Below are 14,985 nucleotides of genomic sequence, written 5' to 3' on the forward strand. Positions count from 1 at the left end.
ACAGTGTGGAGATTCCTCAAGAAATTAAAAAGAGAGCTTTCCTATGATCCTGCTGTTGAACTACTATGAAGTTACCCCAAGGATACAGATGTAGTGACAAGAAGGGCCATTTCTACACCAATGTTTATAGCCACAATGGCCACGGTCACCAAGCTATGGAAAGAACCACGAAGACCTGCAATGTTCGAATGGATAAGGAGATATGGGCCATATAGACTATGCAATATTATGCCTCCATCAGAAAGGATATATACGCAACTGTTGTAGCACATTGGACAGGATTGGAAGAGATTATGTGGCATGAAATAAGTCAAGCAGAGAAAGTCAATTATCCTAAGGTATCACTTATTTCTGGAGCATAACAACTAGCATGGATGACAAGGGGAGATGGAGAGGAGAAGGCAAGACAGGGATATTGGAAGGGGATGTGAACCATGAGAGACTATGGACTCTGAAAATCAATCTGAGGAGTTTGAACGGGCAGGGGTTGGGAGGTTGGGGGATCCAGGTGGCGTGTGATGCAAAAATAATGAATACTGTTATGTTGAAAAACTTTAAAAAATTAATAATGAGGGGGGGGCAAAAAAATCAAAAGGAGAAGAGAACAAGTGTTTTGGCAGACTTTTCTGCAGAAATTTGCAGTCTGTAATTGAGTGAGATGATACAGTCGATGTACACAAAGAAGAAAAATAAATCCAAAACAACACACACAAACATACAAACAAAATCAAGCCAAGAACACGATCCAACAAGGCTGTCACTCAGAAGAGAAGGAGAGAGAGAATTTCCCAAACAAAAGTTGAAGGAATTAGGATCACTAAACCGTCTGTACCATAAGCATTAAGGGAGACTTTTGAGGGGAAAAGAAAGAGCGTATGTAGGAGGAAGAAAAGAAAGATGCACAAAAGCAATAAAACGAAATCATCTCTAACAATCGGTCAAGGGAAGCATACCTTGAAACGATGACAAGTATCACACACCATACCTAACCCGTGGCTGAGACAAGTGTAAATATTCGATTCACACTTAAGCAGTCATCAACTCACCATAGACTGCTATATGCATAGGATGCCCTAATATAAACATAGTGGTAACTACAAATCAAAACTGGTAACACAACTGTAAAAAACACACAAGAAGGAAGCTCAGTATAGCCTAAAGAAATCAAGCAAACCATGAGAGAAAGAGCAGGAGAAGAAATAATGAAGAACAGTGAGGACAACTTAAAAACAAAAAAGAAAGTGGCAAAAAATACACACAACTTGAATCTCCATGAGGGCTAGTGATGATGAACATTTTTTCATGTGTCTGATAGCTATTTGTATGTCTTGTTTTGAGAAGGGTCTGCTCCTATCCTCGGCCCATTTTTTGATATGTTTGCCTTTTTCGTGTGTGTTGTGTTTGAGGAGGCAAATAAAACCACATTGAGATATCACCTTACACCAGTTAAAATGGCCATAATTAGCAAAACAGGAAACAACATGTGTTGGAGAGGATGTGGAGAAAGGGGAACCCTCTTAACTGTTGGTGGGAATGGAAATTGGTGGAGGGTCTTTGGAGAACAGTGTGGAGTTTCCTCTAGAAATTATTAGGAGAATTTCCCTATGACCCTGCAATTGCACTCCTGTTATCTACCCCAAAGATACAGATGTAGTGAAAGGAAGGGCCATCTGTACCCCAATGTTTATAGCAGCAATGGCCACGGTCGCCAAACTGTGGAAAGAACCAAGATGCCCTTCAACGAACGTATGGGTAAGGAAGATGTGGTCCATATACACTAGGGAGTATTATGCCTCCATCAGAAAGGACGGACTCCCAACTTTTGTAGCAACATGGACGGGACTGGAAGGGATTATGCTGAGTGAAATAAATCAAGCAGAGACAGTTAATTATCATAAGGTTTCACATAGTTGTGGAGCATAACAAATATCGTGGAGGACAAGGAATGTTGGAGAGGAGTAGGGAGTTGGGGTAAATTGGAAGGGGAGGTGAATCATGAGAGACTAGGAACTCTGAAAAACAAACTGAGGAGTTTAAAGTGTCGAGGGGGTATCGGGGTACCAGGTGGTGGCTATTATAGAGGACACGGATTGCATGGATCACTGGGTGTGGTGAAAAAATAAGGAAAACAGTTTTTCTGAAAAGAAATAAATCTATTTAATAAAAAAATAAAAAAAATACACGCAAACATAGATAGAGAGAGAGAGAGAGAGAGAGAGAGAGAGAGACAGAAACAGAGACAGAGAGAACGGGAGAGAGAGAGACAAAGATCATCTATTATTTTAAATATAAATGTTCCAAAGCCTAAAATCAAGAGACATAAGGTGACAGAATGAATAAAAGTAGATCCGTCTACATACCGCAAACAAAAGACATATTTCAGAACCAAGGGCAGATTTAAAATTAAAGGGAAGGTTTGGAAGGAACTTTGGCCATGGAAACAGAAGTGAAAAGAAAGCCAGGGTAGAAATACTTACAGCAGACCCATAATCACTTTCAAACAAAGACTGAAACAAGAGACAAAGAAAGACACTACATAATCCCAAAGCAGATAATCAACAAGAACATATAAAAGTTGCCAATATTTCTACACCCAACATGGGAGCCTCCTGATACATAAAGCAGCTACTAACAACAAGGAATTCTGGGGGTACCTAGGTGGCTCAGTGGTTTAAGCCTCTGCCTTCGGCTGACGTCATGATCCCAGGGTCCTGGGATCAAGCCCCGCATGTGGCTCTCTACTCAGTGGGAAGCCTGATTCCCCCTCTCTCTTTGCCTGCCTCCCTGCCTACTTGTGATCTCTGTCAAATCAATAAATAAAAGCTTTCACAAATAAATACAAGGAACTTTTTCAGAGTATTCAATAAGAGCAGGGGACTCGTACACCCTAGTAACATCCATGGATAGCTCATCTAGACAGAAAATCCTTGAGGAAAATGTGGCTTTGAAGGACATATTGGACTACATGGCTCTCACAGATATATTCCAACAGTTGGCCTAGAACAGGAAGATACACATTCTTTTGCAGTACTGATAGAACATTCTCCAAAACACATCACATTGGAGGCCACAAACTAGTCGCACAAAAATCAAGGCAACTGAAGTCATATCAAGCATCTTTTCTAACAGAAACTTTATGAAACTAGCCATCAACCACAGGAAAAAATATGGAACGAACACCATGACAGGGAGCTTCAGTAACACTGAATGACTGAATGGGGCCATCAATAACTCAAAGGGGCAACGAGAACATACATGGAGACAAATGAAAATGTGGAAACACAATGCTCCAAAATCCTTGGGATGCAGCCCTCATTGCACGACATGGAAGCTAGAGAGCAACACAGGCCTACCTCACGAAGCAAGAAAAACCTCACATGGGGCGCCTGGGTGGCTCAGTGGGTTAAGCCGCTGCCTTCAGCTCAGGTCATGATCTCAGGGTCCTGGGATCGAGTCCCACATCAGGCTCTCTGCTCAGCAGGGAGCCTTCTTTCTCCTCTCTCTCTCTCTGCCTGCCTCTCTGCCTACTTGTGATCTCTCTCTGTCAAATAAATAAATAAAATCTTAAAAAAAAAAAAACCTCACATGAACACGCAAATCATTCCACCGAATGCAGCGAGTACAAGAACAATACCCAACACCTGTAGGAGGAAGGAAATAATAGACTACAACAGAAATAAAGAAAACAGAGACTAAAAGCACAACAATACAACAACGAAACTGTGAAAGTTGGAAGGGATTCCTTGAAAAGATCCCCAACCTGGATAAGCCTTTAGCGAGACTTTCAAAACAAGGGGCGGGGGAATCAAAATGAGAAAAGAAACAGAGGAAACAATAACTGAGACCACAGAAAAAGAAAGTACAATGAAAGACTATCATACAAATTATAGGCTATGAAACGGGGTGACCTAGAAGAAATGGATAAATTTGTAGAAACATGGAACCGCCCAACACTGAAACAGCAAAAAGGAAAGATTTTGAGAAAACTACCAACCACGATGTGGAATCGGTAATCAGAACACTCCCAACAAAACTCCAGAACCAGAGGTCTTCAAAGGTGGAGTCTATCAAACTTTTAAGGAGTTGATATCTTGTCTTCTCCTTCTCTTCCAGAAAATAAAAAAGAATGGCAAAAATTTCAAAGTCATTCTACCAGCTTAGAATGACTCTGGTACCAAATCTAGATAAACAAAATGTGAAAACAAAAATGAAAACAGAAACAAAACAAATGGAGAACGACAGGCCCATAGCTCTGATCAACACAGACAACAAACTCTTAGCCAATCAAATCCACCCATACATTCAGAAACATCGTTCCCCTCCAGCCAGTAGGATTGATTTCTATGAGAGTGCCTTGATGCGCCCAACAATTCAGAAACTTTGGTGGGGTTTGAGTGCTCAGGAACCTTGGTTATCTTGCCACACTACTCTGGCAGTTCATGACTTGGTATGCTTGACCTCATACTCCTTTAACTAAGACTCTCCTGGATGCCATTTTGGTTCATCGGTTTCCCCATCGGGCTTGTTGCCAGGTTTTAGATCACCTGCGGGAAGTCAAGCACTACTCTTTTCTCCTCATATCTAGGGCTTTCCTTCCCCTTCTCCAGTCTTTGTGCTTCGTCCAAAGAAACAGGGGATGGGCCCTTCCAAAGAACCACTGTTTCTAAGGTCTAGGCACATTCCCTTGTGATCTTTCTTCCCATAGGCTCATCAGTCTCAACCTCAGTTTCTCACTCTAAAATACCAACTTGAGTCTAATCTTCTAAAAGGCTCTGGCTATTCCTATTGGTACTTGCAGCAGTGAAAACAAACGAAATATACCTTTCTGTCACAAGCATGAGTTTCTTGAGAGTGAGTGGCGATAAGTGGGCAGATATTCAGGGTGGGGTGAAGTACTTGATGCCCTGTTTTGTTGTTTCTTTTGTTTACCTCTTACCTTGTCTGTCCTGAAAATACCGTGTGTAGAAAGCCTTCTCTGTAGTTTCCGAGGCTGCATCCTTTCTAAAAGCCTGGAAAAATAGGGTTCCAAGGTCAGAACGTTGCCCAGGGCATTTGCCACTGCTGCAAAAAGTTAGCATAGACAAGAGCATGGGTCTTTCATAGCCCACTCTCACGGGCTTTTTGCCTCTGGGGCTCTATCCACATGGTTACCTTGGCAAGCCCTTCTCCTTAAGTCTGTAGTCTTTTAAGTTCTCAAATCCAAATGATCCGACACTCATGCCTCTGCCCTGAAGTGTTTCTAATCACATATAGCCTCTCCTTCACTAGAAATTGGTAGGGCATCATACCTGGACCAGTGTCACCACCTGGAACAAAATCCCTTTATAGTGACTGCACTTGTTTTGCAGGGTGGGAATGGTATATGTCTGGCCCTCTCAGTAATATGGTAAGATCCTTACATGTCTGTCCTGGGACAGAGTCTTGTTTCACTAGTAAATAAAGTGGCCCACGTTAGTCATAATTATAATCCTGTTCTAAACATACAAACTATAGACCTAGAGCTGAACGAGCTGCGGCATCATCTGACTTCCCAAATGGATCAAATCTTTGAGCTTTTTCCAGGGTCCGTGAAAATATATACGTATATGTCCGCGTTACAATACAGAATCCTGTATGCATTTTCTAGGGCCGCTATGCCTAAGTGCCACCAACTGGATGGCTCAGAAGAACAGAAGTTTATTCTCTCCCAGTTCTGGAATGAAGGCCAAAGATAAGGAATCAGTTGGGCCATTCTGTCTCTCATATATGGAAGGGAGAACTCCTTCCTCTGCCTAATTCTGGTGAAGGCCATCTATCCATGGACATAACATATTTCCAAGGAGGCCACCTTATCCTTGTAAGATGGGAATGGGCTTTAAGTGTGTGCGTGTGTGGGGGGGGGAATTTGTTGGGACACAATTCTACCTGAAAGAACAATTAGCAATACACAGTGCATAGTAATTATTCAAAATATATTTGAGGAATTGGAAAACAAAATGGCCTTTGTAAGAAGTATTGTTGCTACTGAACAGTACCCAGTTCAAACATAGAAACCTATCAACAATAAGTACTCTTTTCTCCCAAACACATGGTACTGTCAAGCAACAGAATAATTTTTCAGGAACTAACCACCGAAAAATGGCAACTTCTTAGTTGCCTGACAAAGAATTCAATATAATGAAGGAACTTCAGGGAATTTCAAGAGACCACAGACAACTCAATAAACACAGAAACAATGCATGAGCCAAAGGAGAAGTTCAGTGAACAGAAGTCATTGAAACAAACAAACAAACAAGAAAAACATGACAAATTCTGGATCTGAAGAATCCAATAAATGAATTTAAAAATATAAAAGGAAAACTCAATAGCAGGCTAAAGGGCAAGTCCACAGAACGGAAGACATAGATCTCTTGATATTAACACATCCAGGGAGAAAAAATGAGAAGATACATGAGTGGGTACCAGTTCAAGATGGCTACATGGGACACTCCGGAAATCACCTCCTCCAAGGACACGCTGAATGTGCAGCTCGCTATGGAACCATGAGCTCTGAAAGAAATCCAAACTAGCTGAGCGGCTGGTATTATCTGATAAAAAAGAAAAGCCCATTTTGAAACAGGAGAGGCTGAGACACATACTCAGGAGGACATGGGAACAGCCAACGTCTTCTTGAGCAGGGAAAGATGTGAATCCCACATCCGGTTCCCCACCTTTTAAGACTCAAATTGGAGAGACCAACCTCTGTAAAGCTCTAGTTCTGAAAGCTAATGTGGACAGTGTCCACAACAACATTATGCTGTAGTGAACAGGGGAATAACGTCGAGGGACATGGTGGAGTAGGAGGATCCTATGCTCACCCTGTCCCATGCATCCATCTACACAGCACCGACAACAGAGGCAAGAACACAGAAAATTACCCCAAAACTGGCACAAAAGACTCTCTACAGCGAAATGCTCTAAAGTGGCTAGATCAAGAGAATAGAAAGGTTAAAGATGCCATCAGGATCTAAAGCCACCTGAGCACTTGTGCTTGGGAGGGAGAGATGCCATGGATGAAGAGGGTAGAGAAAAGCCGACAGTCACACGAGGCAATCCAGGCATGGGGATCCCAGACAAGGAAGACAGATCCCCATCACATTAGGCTTTGCAAACCAAAGGAGCCAAATTCTGTGAGTTCTTCCAATTTCCAGGCGCGTAATACCTGGCACTTTAGGCATCCATAGAATCAGATCTGCAAGGCCCAGGAGGATAAGAGGAAACTGAGTCCTGCACGCCTGCCCTTCAAGGGACTATCAAAAAGCAGCCCTTGGGAGGAAAGCAGAGAAGAATGGTTTGAAAAATGACGGAGGTACACCAAAGGGAGATTTGTGGACTGATCCCAGAGCATGTGCTTGAGGGGATTGTTGAGGGACTTTCTCCTAGGAACTAAGGAGCTGACTAGTGCGACTTCCCATCCCTGCCCACCAGCTGAGATTCCCAGAGGCCTGTGGAAACCAGCTCAGTACTCTTAACCCAACTGGCTCCCTTCTGCCAACTTGCCCGACTCCAAACCCAGTGAGGGCCAAGGAGGAGTTTTCCGTGGCTGCAGGTTACCTCCCACAATCGGCCTTGCTGATACTGCTTATCCTGCACTGCTACTTGCCTCACCATCCCTGCCAAAGCATGTACAGGTCGCCTCCCCAAACAGATCTGAACAACCTTGTTAGCACTAGGACTCCTTGCTTCCTTCTGCGGAACGGCCCTCACCAATATTCCTGGCCAGAGCTCCTCCGAAACAGTGCCTGACAGTGTTCAAGCAACCATCACAGGGACCAGCCCAGCACTCTATAGTGACCCCTGACCTACGGAAATGAAAAGATACCCACACATATGAAATATCTCGAACCTTAGCCCTGGCTGGAAGCCGATATCTGCTCTGACAGCAGGCCCCTCCCACCAAAGAAAGCTTTTAAGGGAACAACACAAGAGAACCGCCGTACAGTGTGGTGCTACTGTATCTTTGGCCAACGCCTGGTCTGGCTCAACTCGAGCCCAAGGGACCCCCAGACTGCCCCACTAACCCCAGCGGGAGTGAACCCTGCCCACAACCAACAGAATCACTGCACAGGACATGCCTTAGGGCAAAGGCAGCTGAGCCACAAGAGTATTGCTCTCAAAACACAGGTTAGAGACAGCCTTCAAGTGACATGAACACAGCCTTTTTGAGCAGGGAACATGCCACTGCAGAGAACCACAGGCACTCCTTTCTACAGGTCAAAAAGTTCAAGAACAGGAAATCTAGTTGACTTACTTACAGCATGCAAACAGAGAGACTTAGAGGAAACCAACAGACAGAGGAAGGTATCCCAAAACAAAGAACCCAGGACAACATCCCATCCAGAGAGCTAAATCAAGCAGAAATACGCAATATGCCTGCTACAGTAATTAAAGCAATGGTAAAAAAACGCTCTATCTGTGAGAAAAGAGTGGAGGATGTAAGGCCCTCACCCAAGAGGTAGAAAACAAGAACCAAAGATGAAGAACTTAACAACTGGAATTCAAAATGCATTCCATGCCTCTTACGGTTTCTCTCCTTCTCCAACCACTTGTCATTCTCTGTTCCCGCCCATTCCCGATGCTCCCTGCTCTGTTTTACTTACAAATGAAACCATATGATACTTGTCTTTCTCTGATTGGCTTATTTCACTTAGCAAAATACCCGCCAGGTCCATCCATCTTGATGTAAATTGTAAGTATTCATTCTTTGGGAGGGCTATGCAGCATTCCATTGTGTGTGTGGTGTGTGTGTGTGTGTGTGTGTGTGTGTGTGTGTGTGTGTGTCTAAGCTGGCCTGCACGGGCGGACTCCACATCACCAATACCCGTGCATCCATCAGTGGTTATCTTGGTTGTTTCCACTGTTTGGCTACTGGGGACATGGCTGCCATGAACCTTGGAGTGCAGGTGTCACATGGCATTGCTCCAATTGTATCTTTAGGGTAAATACCTAGGGTCATAGGGTAGCTTTCTTTTGTTGCTGGTGAGGCAGTGGGTAGGGGAATGGGTTTTTGGGTGATAGCCATTAAGAAGGGCATGGGATGTGATGAGCACTGGGTATTCTATGAAGGGATCAATCATTGAGCACTCCCACTGATACCGGTGATAGGCTCTAAGTTCGCTATTTGGATTGAAATTAAAACAGTACATACTGGAGCGAGGTGTGACTCCCTTACGTATGACTGGTTAATGTTGGGGGAAAAAAAGCAAAACAATACTGCTGTTAATAATTACAAGTCTTTATTGCTACATGACATATATTTGTAACCTATAATACAATATTACAGAGAGAATAAATTTAAAAAGAAAATAGTTTCCCTAACAAAGACTACCGTCAGTAGCCTTGGCAATGTAAGAACTTGAGAAATCTAAGGCAACAGAGTAAAAGATAATTTGCTTCTAAGGAAAGTATGTCTTTCGGCACTACTGAAAGCAAGTCCACACTTCTAGGAAGAAAAAGAAAGTCCCAGAGTGCTGAGTATGGATCCAGGACAGGCAATAGTGTTTTGACGTTGGGGAGTCAACCATGATGGAGCTGTGTGCTGTGTCTAGCCAGTGAAGATGGAAGAACTCACTCCGGGGAGGACAAACCTTGCACCCACCGGCCACCGGGACCCATAGATAGACGTTGAAGGGGAGGAACAAAGCCTGGCAGGTGGGAGGCCGGAGTGGAGGGGAGGCAACAGCACCGCTTTAAGCCCCAGGTCCACCACCAGGCCAAGGAGCAGCAGGGCTTGGCTCTTGGTCTCCAAGCAGGTTTGGAAAAGCTCCCTGTGATTTCACGAAAGTCATCATGTCCTCTAGGACCTTCAGGTCTTTGAGCATCTCCATCATCTGCTCTTCTTGCTGGGATCTTTTGGCTCTCTCTTCCTCCAGGTCTCGACACAGAGAATGGAGTTCCTTCATCAGCATCACGTTGGTCGTCTTCGCCTTTCTGTAAGAGTCTGCAAGGCTGAGGATATCGAATGACTCTTTCTCCAGTTTGGCCTTTTCTCCAGATGATTCGATTGCTGCATGCTCCTTCTCAGCTACAGAAACCTTGTCAATGAGGTGGCATTTCTCCTCGATCCCTGCAGCCAGTGCTTCTGCCAGCTGCTTCTCGCGGTTCTCGTAGGAGTGACTTCTAACAGACTGAACAAGTCGGCATAGAAAGAGGAGGCCCACCAAGAAGCCAATGACAGGCGGACACAGCAGTGTCTCCCACTGGAGGCTGTGGAACATCAGCCGAGGACTCGAGTCACTTGGCAGCAGCTTCGCCATCATCTCATCCAACTTCCCAAGGATCAGTTCAAAGCCATGCTCCAGAGAGCCTGGCAGCTGCTCCATGGTACTGCTCAACCACAGGACAAGTGATGGTCACCGTGGATCCGGTAGTCACAACACACCCTCAACATTCCGCCTGGAACCCAACCAGCAACCGGCATTCCCATGGAGTCAGGTATATGGCAGGGTGTGGGGGAGGGGGGGCGGCGGGAGATTCATATGCTTGTCTCCAGGACTGTCTAATTTGGCTTCCCCCTCCCATTCTTACCTCTATCTGTTAAACCTAAAATACAGGGAAATGGGCCAAAAACACATTACATGGAACACACAGGAGACGAGAGCAAGCAGAAGATTCAGTGATCCGAAAGACAGAATGACGGAAAACAATCAAGCTGAAGTGTAGTGTGGAGAAAGTATGATAAAAATCAAATACGATTGGAGAATTCAGGGACACCATCAAGTGTAGTAACGTGGGCATTACAGGGATGCCGGAAGGAGGAGAGAGAGGGAAGGGGACAGAAAACTGATTTGCACGAGTCATAGCTAACACGTTCCTGAATCTGTGCATCCAGGATGCACAAAGAGCCCCCAACAAAATCTTCCCACAAAATGCCTCGTGATCCAAATGGCAAAAAGGGGGTGAAAAAGAAATCATTTTTAAAGCAGCAAGCTTTTGTCTGTCCTGTCCTTCCCAAATACCTTCACCCATTCCGTGGGTTGCCTCTTTGTTTCTTTGACTCTTTCCTTTGTTGGGCAGAAGCTTTGGATTGGATGAAGACCCTAAAGTTCATCTTCACTTTTGTTTCCTTTGCCTTTGGAGACATATGTTGAAAGAAGTTGCTGTGGCTGATATCAAAGAGGTTACTGCCTATATTCTCCTCTAGGATTCTGATGGATGCCTGTCTCACGTTGAGATCTTTTATCCATTTGGAGTTTATCTTTGTGGACGGGGTATGGAATGGTCGAGTTTCATTCTTCTCCATAGAGCTGTCCAGTATTCCTAGCACCATTTATTGAAGAGAATGCCTTTTTTCCCAGTATACTTTTCCCTGTGTTGTCGAACATTGTTGGGCCATAGAGTTGAGGGTCCATATCTGGGCTCTCTACTCTGTTCCACTGGTCTATGTGTCTGTTTTGATGCCAGGACAGACAAAAGGTCGATATCCAGAATCTATAAAGAACTCCTGAAACTCAACACACACAAAACAGACAATCATATCCAAAAAGGGGCAGAAGACATGAACAGACACTGCTCCCATGAAGACATACAAATGGCTATCAGACACATGAAAACATGTTCATCATCACTGGCCATCAGGGAGAGTCAAATCAAAACCACCTTGAGATACCACCTTACACCACTAAGACTGGCCAAGATGACCAAGACAGGAAACGACATGTGTTGGAGAGGATGTGGAGAAAGGGGAACCCTCTTACTCTGTTGGTGGAAATGCAAGTTGGTGCATCCACTTTGGAGAACAGTGTGGAGATTCCTCAAGAAATTAAAAAGAGAGCTTTCCTATGATCCTGCTGTTGAACTACTATGAATTTACCCCAAGGATACAGATGTAGTGACAAGAAGGGCCATTTCTACACCAATGTTTATAGCCACAATGGCCACGGTCACCAAGCTATGGAAAGAACCACGAAGCCCTTCAATGTTCGAATGGATAAGGAGATATGGGCCATATAGACTATGCAATATTATGCCTCCATCAGAAAGGATATATACGCAACTGTTGTAGCACATTGGACAGGATTGGAAGAGATTATGTGGCATGAAATAAGTCAAGCAGAGAAAGTCAATTATCCTAAGGTATCACTTATTTCTGGAGCATAACAACTAGCATGGATGACAAGGGGAGATGGAGAGGAGAAGGCAAGACAGGGATATTGGAAGGGGATGTGAACCATGAGAGACTATGGACTCTGAAAATCAATCTGAGGAGTTTGAACGGGCAGGGGGTGGGAGGTTGGGGGATCCAGGTGGCGTGTGATGCAAAAATAATGAATACTGTTATGTTGAAAAACTTTAAAAAATTAATAATGAGGGGGGGGCAAAAAAATCAAAAGGAGAAGAGAACAAGTGTTTTGGCAGACTTTTCTGCAGAAATTTGCAGTCTGTAATTGAGTGAGATGATACAGTCGATGTACACAAAGAAGAAAAATAAATCCAAAACAACACACACAAACATACAAACAAAGTCAAGCCAAGAACACGATCCAACAAGGCTGTCACTCAGAAGAGAAGGAGAGAGAGAATTTCCCAAACAAAAGTTGAAGGAATTAGGATCACTAAACCGTATGTACCATAAGCATTAAGGGAGACTTTTGAGGGGAAAAGAAAGAGCGTATGTAGGAGGAAGAAAAGAAAGATGCACAAAAGCAATAAAACGAAATCATCTCTAACAATCGGTCAAGGGAAGCATACCTTGAAACGATGACAAGTATCACACACCATACCTAACCCGTGGCTGAGACAAGTGTAAATATTCGATTCACACTTAAGCAGTCATCAACTCACCATAGACTGCTATATGCATAGGATGCCCTAATATAAACATAGTGGTAACTACAAATCAAAACTGGTAACACAACTGTAAAAAACACACAAGAAGGAAGCTCAGTATAGCCTAAAGAAATCAAGCAAACCATGAGAGAAAGAGCAGGAGAAGAAATAATGAAGAACAGTGAGGACAACTTAAAAACAAAAAAGAAAGTGGCAAAAAATACACACAACTTGAATCTCCATGAGGGCTAGTGATGATAAACATTTTTTCATGTGTCTGATAGCTATTTGTATGTCTTGTTTTGAGAAGGGTCTGCTCCTATCCTCGGCCCATTTTTTGATATGTTTGCCTTTTTCGTGTGTGTTGTGTTTGAGGAGGCAAATAAAACCACATTGAGATATCACCTTACACCAGTTAAAATGGCCATAATTAGCAAAACAGGAAACAACATGTGTTGGAGAGGATGTGGAGAAAGGGGAACCCTCTTAACTGTTGGTGGGAATGGAAATTGGTGGAGGGTCTTTGGAGAACAGTGTGGAGTTTCCTCTAGAAATTATTAGGAGAATTTCCCTATGACCCTGCAATTGCACTCCTGTTATCTACCCCAAAGATACAGATGTAGTGAAAGGAAGGGCCATCTGTACCCCAATGTTTATAGCAGCAATGGCCACAGTCGCCAAACTGTGGAAAGAACCAAGATGCCCTTCAACGAACGTATGGGTAAGGAAGATGTGGTCCATATACACTAGGGAGTATTATGCCTCCATCAGAAAGGACGGACTCCCAACTTTTGTAGCAACATGGACGGGACTGGAAGGGATTATGCTGAGTGAAATAAATCAAGCAGAGACAGTTAATTATCATAAGGTTTCACATAGTTGTGGAGCATAACAAATATCGTGGAGGACAAGGAATGTTGGAGAGGAGTAGGGAGTTGGGGTAAATTGGAAGGGGAGGTGAATCATGAGAGACTAGGAACTCTGAAAAACAAACTGAGGAATTTAAAGTGTCGAGGGGGTATCGGGGTACCAGGTGGTGGCTATTATAGAGGACACGGATTGCATGGATCACTGGGTGTGGTGAAAAAATAAGGAAAACAGTTTTTCTGAAAAGAAATAAATCTATTTAATAAAAAAATAAAAAAAATACACACAAACATAGAAAGAGAGAGAGAGAGAGAGAGAGAGACAGAAACAGAGACAGAGAGAACGGGAGAGAGAGAGACAAAGATCATCTATTATTTTAAATATAAATGTTCCAAAGCCTAAAATCAAGAGACATAAGGTGACAGAATGAATAAAAGTAGATCCGTCTACATACCGCAAACAAAAGACATATTTCAGAACCAAGGGCAGATTTAAAATTAAAGGGAAGGTTTGGAAGGAACTTTGGCCATGGAAACAGAAGTGAAAAGAAAGCCAGGGTAGAAATACTTACAGCAGACCCATAATCACTTTCAAACAAAGACTGAAACAAGAGACAAAGAAAGACACTACATAATCCCAAAGCAGATAATCAACAAGAACATATAAAAGTTGCCAATATTTCTACACCCAACATGGGAGCCTCCTGATACATAAAGCAGCTACTAACAACAAGGAATTCTGGGGGTACCTAGGTGGCTCAGTGGTTTAAGCCTCTGCCTTCGGCTGACGTCATGATCCCAGGGTCCTGGGATCAAGCCCCGCATGTGGCTCTCTACTCAGTGGGAAGCCTGATTCCCCCTCTCTCTTTGCCTGCCTCCCTGCCTACTTGTGATCTCTGTCAAATCAATAAATAAAAGCTTTCACAAATAAATACAAAGAACTTTTTCAGAGTATTCAATAAGAGCAGGGGACTCGTACACCCTAGTAACATCCATGGATAGCTCATCTAGACAGAAAATCCTTGAGGAAAATGTGGCTTTGAAGGACATATTGGACTACATGGCTCTCACAGATATATTCCAACAGTTGGCCTAGAACAGGAAGATACACATTCTTTTGCAGGACTGATAGAACATTCTCCAAAACACATCACATTGGAGGCCACAAACTAGTCGCACAAAAATCAAGGCAACTGAAGTCATATCAAGCATCTTTTCTAACAGAAACTTTATGAAACTAGCCATCAACCACAGGAAAAAATATGGAACGAACACCATGACAGGGAGCTTCAGTAACACTGAATGACTGAATGGGGCCATCAATAACTCAAAG

Source organism: Mustela nivalis, assembly GCF_964662115.1.
Source record: "Mustela nivalis genome assembly, chromosome: 7".
In the NCBI taxonomy this organism is placed as follows: Eukaryota; Metazoa; Chordata; class Mammalia; order Carnivora; family Mustelidae; genus Mustela; species Mustela nivalis.